Source organism: Muscardinus avellanarius, assembly GCF_963383645.1.
Source record: "Muscardinus avellanarius genome assembly, chromosome: 2".
NCBI classification, from domain to species: Eukaryota; Metazoa; Chordata; class Mammalia; order Rodentia; family Gliridae; genus Muscardinus; species Muscardinus avellanarius.
This window is the reverse complement of record NC_137787.1, coordinates 13,447,808-13,458,999: the sequence shown is the minus strand read 5'-3', so window position 1 is coordinate 13,458,999 and position 11,192 is coordinate 13,447,808. Positions and strand designations below refer to the sequence as shown.

The following is an 11,192-nucleotide window of genomic DNA, read 5'->3' as shown; positions in this document are numbered from 1 at the left end:
TTCTTTCTTCATGGATTCATTGTTGGCACATAGAAAAATAACTGATTTCTTTAGGTTGATATTGTCCTGCCACATTGCCGAATTGGATAATCAGCTCCCGTAGTCCTTTGGTTAAGTTTTTGGGTCTTCTAGATATAGGATCATGTTGTCTGCAAAGAAGGATAATTTTAATTCCTCTTTTCCTAGTTGAATTCCTTTGATATCATTCTCTTGTTTTATTGGTATGGCAAAAGTTTCAAGGACTATGTTGAAAAAGAGTTGTGATACTGAGCATCCTTTTCTTATTCCTGATTTTAAAGAGAATTCTTGCAGTTTTTCCTCATTCAATATGATGTTGGTTTGGGGTTTATAATGTATTGCCTTAATTATGTTGAAATACATGCCTTCTATTCCAGTTTTCTGCAGTGTTTTTAACATGAATTGGTGTTGAATTTTGTCAAATGCTTTTTAGTATCTGTTGACATGATCATCTGATTTTTGTTCTCAGTTCTGTTTATGTAGTGAATAATATGTATTGATTTGCAAATGTTGAATCAGCCTTGCTTTCCTGGGATAAAACCAACTTGGTTGTGGTATACAATTCTCTTGATATGATTTTTTTGTGTGTATAGCTAGTGTTCAGTTTAGAATTTTTGCATCTATGTTCAACAACGATATTGGTCTATAATTTTCTTTTCTTGAGGTATCTTTGTTTGGTTTGTATACTAATGTAATACTGGCCTCATAGAAGGAGTTTGGAAGAATTGCCTCTCTTTCAATTTTCTGGAACAAGTTGTTAGCTTTTTTCTGAAAGTTTTGTAGAATTCAGGTGGAAACCAGTATGGGTCTGGGCCTTTCTTGGCTGGCAGAATTTTTGTTGCTGTTAATATTTCTCTGATTGCTATTGGCTGGTTTAGGTTTTCTCTGTCCTCTTGGTTCAATTTAGGTAAATTATATGTGCATAGAAATCTATCAATTTCTTCCATGTTTTCCAGTCTAGTGGAGTATAAAGTTTCAAAATAGTTTCTGGTAATCCTTTTAATTTCCCCACTGTCTGTGGTGATGTCTCCTATTTCATTTCTGATTTTAATGATTTAAGTTGATTCTCTTTCTTTTGGTTAGGTTGGCAAGAAATTTGTCAATTTTATTAATCTTTTCAATAAAACAACTTTTTGTTTTATTGATCCTTTGTATTTTTTATTCTCTATTTTATTTATTTCTACTCTGATTGTAATTATTTCCCACCTTCTGCTGGCTTCGGGAATAAACTGTTGCTGCTTCCGTAGGTCCTTGTGATGTCATTAGGGTGTTTACTTTACAACTCTCTATTCTTCTTATGTGGGCACTCAATGCTATAAACATTCCTCTTAACACTGCCTTCAAAGTGTTCCATAGATTTTTGGTATGTTATATATCTATATTCATTTAATTTCAGAATTTTTCAATTTATCCCTTTATTTCGAATCTTATCCACTCATCATTCAATAGTGCATCATTCAATCTTCATGAATTTAAATAGTTTTTTTTTTTTGGTCTCCTGTTGTTTATTTCTACTTTAATTATATTGTGATATGAAAAGGTGCAGGGAATCATATTATAGTTTTTTAATTTGCTGGTGCTTGCTTTGTGGCCCAGGATGTGATCTATTTTGGAAAAGGTTCCATGGGCAGCTGAGAAGAATGTGTACTCTGCTGTTTTGGGTTGAAATATTCTGTATATGTCTATTATGTCCATTTGGTTTATAGTTTTCTTTAGTACTGAAGAGTCTTTACTCATATTTTACCTTGAACATTGGTCTAATGTCATGAGTGTTGTTTTAAAGTCTCCCAATATTATTGTTTTTGGGTCTCTTTAAGATCTGATGTCCTGAAGGGTTTGTTTTACAAATGTGGGTGCACCCCACATTCAGATGTGAATGTGTAAGCATAAAGAGCTACTCACTAAATAGTCAGGAGTGCCATTATAGAGTGGATAGGTGATGCTGGGGAGGAGAGGAGGCTTAAAAAGGAGTTTTAAAGCTTGGACAAAATGGTAGGATTTGAGTGCCTATTAGGGAAATATCTCTATATACTGTCAGTAACTGAGAGCCATCACAAAAGTCAAGGCAATGAGCAAAAGTAATATCAGACATATTTATTTGTTTTTTTTTAATATTATCCAAAATTAAAACCAAATTGTCCATAAAAATCTCACAGCAGTCATCAAATTTATGGAGTTCCTTACGGTTAGCCCCACCTCATTCTTCTGAGCATATTAATTTCTGCTCTGTTTATAAAGACCTCCAGTGAAATGAATTATGCCCTTGCATTTAAAATCCAGTTCAAGTGTGAGAAACCTTCATCTCTAGCAACTTTCATTTTCCCTAGGGCAGCTACATTCTTCTCAGGCTTGTGGCTTCCTGTCTCTGTGTAACCGTGGAGATGTGATTATTATTCCTTGTAGCTAGAGTCTCTACCTGAGACTCAGGAGCATTGGAGGCAGACACTTAATTTTCCTTAAATAAACCAGGAAAGTATACTTTGTGGCTGTATCATGAGCATTTCCAGTGTTCTCAAATTTGTGTTCTTTTTGTTTAGATTTTTTTGAAAACTTCTTGTCAGATTCTCAGTCCAAAAAAAGTAGACTAATAAGTAAACTTCCTACATCTCAATATGCCACAGGTAGAGAGGATGGAAAATTATTTTCCATGGTATCTTAAAAAATCCTGCCTGACATGCTAACAACTCAGAAAGGTCCTGGTAGTACTCCTGGTCTCAGCATGGTGATGGATACAGACATGTCTATAGTCAAATCCAGATGTGATGCTCAGCAGGAATCAATACTACTGCAGCTGACACTTGCTTAGAAGGTCACAGCATTTAACATATTCCAACAGGCACAGTGAAGTTGTCTTCCATGGCTTGCATCTGTGATGAGGTCCTCATGGAGGCTGACTGTCCTGGGCCAGAGTATCTTGTTCTATGGCATCTCAAACACTACTGTGCTTCCTGCTGTGAACTCTCCTCCATGCCTTTTCTGGGAACCAAGACCACCTTGCTCATTTCTGAAACCACACATTTAGACACTCTGATCTGGATGCCCACCAATCCCCATTTCTTGGTCACCCTCATTTGCATCTTTGGCGTTTCTATCGTTTCCTTCAGCTGCCATTGTGAAAAGGATTTTTGTTCCCTTGTTACTTTTTCTACCTAGTCATTCACTATTGTTATTTATTTTTTGTTCCAGAGTCATCTGGAAGACTATCTTAACAAATGCCATTGAAAACTGCCAATGTCTTTAATTTATAATCCCATTTTGAATGCATTTATGCATGTACATATGTTTACATCTTTATATGTAGTATATATAGTCATATATTATATATATGTATGTGTTAATACAAATAGATTACATTTAATAGACAGTATGTATAAATATGCATGTTATATATGTCATATGTGTATATTTTATAGAGATATATAGGTAGTCTATATTTTCTTCCTACTTCATAAAAATACCTACTAACTTTTAAAATAAAAGTTGCTTCAGGATGGGGTTTATATTTTTGCAGCACTTTTATATAATGTTCAGTGTTTTAAGTGTTGCAGATTCTTTAAAATTTGTCTAGCCAGCTTTCTGGCTTTTGCTAGAAAGCCTCCTCCCCCCAAAATTAATAATGTTTTTTATTTAATATGCTCTGGTACTGAGAGAATATTCTCCAGAAATGTTTAAAATATGAAATACACACACATATATATAAGACCTTATATTGTTTAATCTTAAAAATCTAAGACCATTCAAAGCATAGTATGCACTTACACATTTATATTAGTCAGAGTTCTCCAGAGAAGCAGAAGAGATAGAATGTATACATACGTGGCTTTAGTATATGAAACTAGATTGAGTGATTATGGAGGCCAATGAGCCACGAGTAAAGCTATTTGCAAGCTGGAGAACGAGGAGAGGAAATGATATAACTTCAGCCCAAATACCAGCCAACCTATGACCCAAGAAAAGTCAATATTTCAGATTGAATGCAAGGCAAGAGAAACACACTATCCAAGCTCATGACAGGTTTAAAGAAGGAAGTCTTCTGTTACTCCTGGGAGGGTCAATTTTTTGTTGTTGTTTTATTGGGTCCTTTAATTGGCCAGGGCCCACCTAAATAAAGAAGAAAATCTGTTTCATACATTTTGCTTATCCAAACTTTAATCTTATCCAGAAACACCCTCACAAACATACCCCGAGTACTTGTTTTTGTCTCAGATGAAGAATAGTTTCTGGTCTTGAAATTTAAAATGAGTTGGTTGACATCCTGCTAAAATGTATTTGATGTCTTGAATTTATTAATGTTTCATTTATTAAAAGGCGAACTCAAAGTCACACTCACATTTCTTGCCTATGTCCATTTCCTCTTTCTGTGAATACTTTTAGAATAATTAAAAAATAAAAGTTAAAAAAGTAAAGATCCCCTTTATTTTTGGTAAGCATGTTTGATCTCCACATAAATTAATGCAAGTGTAATCCGGACAAAAAGGGAAAGAAGGTCAAGAGAGAGCAAACAGATTTCAAACAAGCATATTTCATCACTGAAATATATGGCACAAAACAAAAAAATATAGAAACAGTCTTCTGCTGGTTTCTCTGTTAAGCATTATGCTTAATTTAATCAAAATATATTGGCCAATAAATGTTATGTCATATCCCTAGAACATTGGATTGTCTCATATAAGTATTGCTCTGCCATCTCTGCTTCAACTAAATTCTTTAATGTTGGTTCCTCATTTTAACTTTGCATGAGAATTTGTTGTGGGGGTAGATCTACATGCAATCAGAAGTAATACTGATGCCTAACTCTAATGCAACACCATGTCAGAGAAATTATCATTGATAAAACCCACTCACCTTATTCATATCTTATCAATTTTGTTGTTGTTGTTGGTGGTGGTGTGTGTGTGTGTGCATGTGTGTGTGTGCACGTGTGTGTGTGTGTGTGTGTGTGTCCTCTCTAGGTATAATTTTATCATTTATGGAGATGTATCTGATTACCCTTACAGACAAGATTTCAGATTGCATTGTTTTTCTTAATGTATCAGTGATCACCCTTACAAATTAGTCCATCAAAGGAGATGGGGAAATTTACTAATGTTAACTATTAAAAGGGACAAAGAAAGAGAAAAACAGATCAAATTAAGAAAGCACTGGCTTGCTGTGCAAAAGAATCCGTAACTAGGGTACAGCTACTTGGGTTAAAGGAACACACAAAAAAAATGTGGATTGAGCCATTTTCATGACCATTTTTCCTTCCAACAGACACCACTATTCTTTGGCTTGTGGATTCCCACATTTTCAATAGAAGGCAATTTCTTTGTTTGCGTGTGGACCTCTCTTCTCACTGTGCCAGCATATATCTGTGCATGATCTCTACTAGCAAAGCTAACCCTCATCATTCACTGTTTCTCTTTCATAGACTAAAGTTTAGGAGATTTGAGTTTGAAACTCCTCTCTGCAAGTAAGTGTCAGTATGCTACTGGGTACCTTTTAGACTTTCAGATTATTTAACTTTAACATTGTGATAACCTAGTAATGATCCACATTCGTGGAGGAAAACAGCATGGAAAATGCCTTACTTTGAGTCTTGCACATAGAAAACGTTACTAAAATCTATCCCCCTTCTGCCATCTTGCATACACTTCCAGAAAGAGAAGAAAAGAGGCACCTTTACAGGTTAGACATATCATTGGAACCAAGTCGAAATGGCAGAAATTAATAACCATAGTCTCAAGAATCAAATATACAGCGGTCTGAATCTGACAAGCTACAATTGTGTCACTAAAAGGATTAAAATCTAGAATAATTAGCACTGCTGTTTCTGTCCATTCAGAACCTCCATCTGGATTAATTGCACAATCTGGACACACAATGCTCCCCTACACACACACTTTTAGGCCCTATGACGTTCCATTGCTGCCCTACTCTATCTGTGCCCCAGGGTTTATTGTAACTCCTTAAATTGTCTGGCAGAGTCTTGCCTCTGAAATTTGTGTATTTTCTTTTCTGAGTTCAATGTCCCCTCCATCCCCACATGGTAGACTAATATAAGTCTTTGCATGCTTCAGACATTTGTTCAAATAACTGAGCCATTCCGCCTTCTCTTGCGCATGCTATTTATTTTTTAATATATGTTCATCGGTGCATTGAAATCACACATCATAATAAAGTTCAGAATGTTCAGGACACACATGCACACAACACTTGGTGTTCATACCCCCAGATCCCACACAGTTCCATCCCCTTCCCCACACATGATATTGAGATCGGCATTGTTCAGTTTTTAGCACAATACTTAAAATGTCAAAGCTCTTTGGGACCACTACTACCACTTTTGGAAGTCCTCCTCATTTGGGTTCATTTCTCATGATTCTTATTGCAATCTGATATTTTATTTTTATTTATAAGCCTATTCCCTTGTACCCTAACAAGAATATTATATCTACTGATCAAGGAGATGCTCCTTGAAATGTTGACTGAATAAATAACTAAATTATAGTTCACGAGGAAAAAGGACACTAAATGGCTGAACAGTAAGATAATAAGAAGTCGCATGCCTGGCAGATGTTTATTTACAACTTACAAATAGCTTAATGTCCATGTTTTTCCCCTAGTTGGGGACCAATTTAGAAAATAACTCATGCTGCCCGGGGAGTAGACTCATTTTCAAGGCTTTTGCTATCACCCTTATCTTTCCCTCTCAGGGTGACCAACTCATGTAACTCCAAGAAATTGTCATAATTTTGTGTGTCCAAAGTGATCAAATATCTGGAAGTTCACAAGATTCAGCCTGTGTACATAATGAATTCTAAATAACACAGTAAGTGGTCTGTATAGTTATAGTTATTCTTTACTGCATAACAAATTATAACAAACAGTAGCTTTATCTAGACCCTGTTTCTTCTCTCACTGTTTCTCTAGGGTAGATGCACAGACACAGACACAGCAGAGCTGGATGCTTAGTTACTTTTACATTTCTGTGACCAAAACACCTGATTAGCACAACTTTGACAGTAAAAGGTTTATTGGCTAGCAATTTTCAAGATTTCAAAGGTTAAGTCCATGGTTAATCAACTCCAATAAAACACTTGGTGGTAGAGTTTTAGGGTACAGTGGAGGAGTAAAAGCTGCTCTTATCCTTGAGAAAGAGAGAAAAAGGAGAGAAGGCCAGGGACAGATACAGTCCCAAGGCCACTCTCCAGTGAGCCACTTCCTCCAACCATGCCCCCATCTCAGTCTTTGAGCCTGGTGTCTGCATTGTCTAAACTATGAGCTTTTCTGAGGCATATCCAAATCGTGACAATGGGTTCTCTTCCTAAGCTCTTATGGGCATAGATTAATATTAATTGGGCTGAGTTTTTTATCTGGAGCTCAGAATCCTCTCCCATTTCATGTGAATCTGTATTTGATTACTAACCCAGTTATTTTTACCATGTTAGTTAAGGAACCGTTTTGGATATATCATTCACGTTGAAAGGACTTTGTCTGATTAAAATAGATTATACTCTGTTATTTAACTGACAAAAGACATGTAAGTAGTATCCATTAATAAATAATGCCCTGAGATATATTCCAGTAGTAATTATTTGCTATTTAATGACATTGAATATTTAATAAAGATACTGGGAAAGCCAAATGAGTCATTTCAAAGAATATCTGAATTTCTCTAGGCAAAAGATATGACTAGGATAAAATCTTTAGTATTATCTGGTAGACAGTCTTATTCCATAAATCTCAATAATTGTGCTTTCCTCTACCTACTTAGAGTCTTGCATAAAAATTAAAATTTCCCATACTTTACAGATGGTAAAAAGCTGAATTAATGGCTACTCACTAAATGTCATGTGGTCTTTTTCACAGAGGCAATGTGTATTTATATAAACTTATATGTCGTGAATACTAGCCTGAAGTGTATGTTAATAAAGATGTTTGTAAGTAAAGGTATGTTGCTTTAAGTATCTGGCAGAAAAAAAATACCAAAAATTATGGTGCTTCAGGTTAACTTATTTTTTGGCATTATACATGAAACATGTAGAAAGAAACAGATTCTTTAGTAAGGATTGCTATATCTCAACTATAGAAGTAATTTAGTGTTGATTTTTTACATAAGTATTCAGAAAGACATTCAAATGCGAAACAAATTTAGTTGTTAAAATGTGCAAAATATTATAGGGAATTGAAATCATTAGTTTTCTGTAGAAACATAGAATTTTCTCCTGTGTCATAAAAACATACTAGAAAAAAAGATTAACCATTTCATTTTGTTTCACTTCATTTTCCTTCCTTCTTCCTTTCTTCCTTAATTTCTTCTTCATAAATATTTTTTGAGCCTCTACTTGTACTACGTTCCGGGGGTCTGGGATGTAATAAATAAAACTGACATGATCCATACCATTATGTAGTTCATAATGTGTTGTGTAAGATAGATAAAAACAATAAATATGCAATATTGGAAATAAATAAGAGAAATGTAAGGAGAATGGGATGACTTAGGTTGATAATATATATATACAAAAAAAAAAGATGCCTGTTAGAGCCTTCTGGGGATCCAGTTAAGAACACATTAGTCCTTTTTTAATGTACTGAGTATGAGAAAGGTAAGGTCCCTCTCTTGCCTACAGCAGGGCTGATGATTTCTCTCTTCCCTGCTTCTGAGGCCCCTCTTTTCTCACTCTAATTCGCAAAGAAGTCTTCAATTTGTGGAGGACCAAAGTCACTGTGCACCGTGGTCCAAAATGAGTTGGTGAGGCTCTTCGAGTTTCTGCAGTGAGATATAATGGATCGAGGAAAACAATAAAACATGTTTTCATGGGGAAAGGGAGAAGGAGAGGATGCAGGAGCTGTTTGAAAGACTACAGCTCACAGTAGCTGGTAGGACTGTGCGAAGGGTATTACAGGTGTGCACTTGGAATGGGCCCTGGAGGAATCAAGGAAAAGAATGAAGGTAAAAGGATCTCAGGATAAATCCCCACACTTCTCCCAGGAGCCCACTGATGACAACTGACTGATCACAAAATTACATGCCTGCTAATAACCATGAAGCATAAAAGGGCTGTACATGTGAGCTCATGCTAATGGAATTCACTTAATAAGGTTCCCCTCAGGACTAGTCATGTTTTAAAATTTTCATTAACATGGAAAAAGCACCAGGGTTAGTTTACTACAGGAAGTGAGTTTTGATTTCTGGTTCTTTGGTTCATATTCCTGCTCTTGGACAGCGTCTCCCTTTAGTTTATATTACTGAGCCTTTCAATGTTCATGGCTACTGTTTTTCATGGTAGGGTGTACCTTTCATCAGTTTAAACAAATACAATTGTGCTTGGCTGTATTTGCTCTAATTTTTATCATGTCTCTTTAATTTTATGTGTTCCTAATTTATTATTAATGTCATCATTGTTGCAGGACTATTTTTGATTACTTATGTTTTCTCAAAATAATAACTGAAAGTTTTGCATTCTGATATGAGTTTGAGTGTCTTTAAGTCATGTGTTTATGTGTGTGTATATGCGTTACTGAGAACTGAACCCAGGGACATTCTATCTCCAAGCTTCACTCCCAGCCCTTTTTATTTTCTGTTTTGAAACACGGTCTTGCTATGTTCCCGAGAATCTCAATATTGCTGAAGCTGGCCTTGAATGTACAATATTCCTGTCTATGCCTCCAAAGTACAGGAATTACAGGTATGCACCATTACATCTGGAAAATTTTTTAAGCTTTAATATTAAGTTTAAATTAAAACAAGTCTAATATTTTATATCATAATGCACTTGATCATTTTATGTTATTCAATTTTTCTTCTCATTTACATATTTTTCTTCTTTTGCCTTTTTCTATATCACTTATCTTTTAACCCCTGCTTTACTACTATGCTCATCAGTTAATTTATCTTTTTTTTAATGCTCTTGTAGTAAAGGTAGTATGACTTTTTGTGTGAAATAGGCTAATTTTGTTAGATTTTTATAGAAATTTTGTTTCATATATAGAGACAAAGAAACTAACTGAATATGATATAATGTTTCATTCCCAAATAAAGTATAAATCAGAATTTTTGAAGCTTAATCTTTGAGGATAAGATATTTTTACTCAGTGACTTTTATTCAAGACATTGGGTATGGCAGCATTTGACTTAAATGTGAAGATAAAAGCCAGGCACAGTGGTGTGCACACCTGCAATCCCAGTACTTGGGAGGCTGAGACAGGAGGATTGCAGTTTCATAGTCTCGGCAACCTAGTGAGGCCCTAAATCCCCAGTACCAAAAAATTAAAAATATAAATAATAAATAAAAACAAAAAAGCTGGGGAGTATATTTCAGAGGTAGAATGCCCCTAGGTTCAATCTCCAGTATCAAAAATTTAAAAATATGATAATATGGGAAACATGGCAGATGATGCGGACCAGCAACAAACTACCAATACCGCAGAGGAGTCCTGGATCTCATCAGGCTCAGCCTGGACAAGCGAATTTATGTGACAATAAGAAATGACCAAGAACTTCGAGGCAGATCACATGCTTATGATCAACACTTAAATATGATATTGGGCCAGGCACGGTGGCACACGCTTGTAATCCCCGCCCTTGGGAAGCGGAGACAGGAAGATGGCGCAGGTCCGAAGCCAGCCGTGCTGGCTTAAGAGATCCTGTTTCCAAATAAAAATATAAAAACATAGGTCTGGGAGTTTAGCCCAGAAGTAGAAGGGTTTCCAGGAACCACAGTACCACCAAAAAAACAAAAATAAAATAAAATAAATAAATATGATATTGGGAGATGTGGAAGAAACTGTAACTACTATAGAAACTGATGAAGAGACATATGAAGAGATACCCAAATCCACAAAATGGAATATTCCAATGCTATTTGTCCAGGGAGATGGTGTATTAGTTGCCTCTCCAATGAGAGTTGGCTGATCAGCAACAAAGATTTTATCCTGTGTGGAAAATAGGGAACTGTCCAGTTGCCTCTTTAACTGTGCAAAGCATCCAAAGGGAAGCCTTGTACGTGTTTTGATATTAGAAGTGATGCAAGAATTCTTCCACCCCCGAAATGAATTGATTCACAAATAGCTTCCAGGTTCTGAAGCTAAATGGCGTTTTGTTTTTCTCCGGCCATTCCAATAGACGTTCTCATCAAGATTATGAGCTTTTTCAAAAGTTGCTTTTCTTCAGTGTTCTTGCAGACAAGTTC

At 35.6% G+C, this 11,192-nt stretch overlaps 1 pseudogene across 1 annotated transcript; it reads left to right on the top strand.

Annotated features, from left to right (window-relative positions):
- Positions 1-10,387: 10,387 nt before the first annotated feature.
- Positions 10,388-10,915, top strand: LOC308259143 (U6 snRNA-associated Sm-like protein LSm3; annotated as a pseudogene). The gene is made up of 2 exons: positions 10,388-10,552; positions 10,776-10,915. The product of its transcript is annotated as a U6 snRNA-associated Sm-like protein LSm3 (transcript).
- Positions 10,916-11,192: the final 277 nt, after the last annotated feature.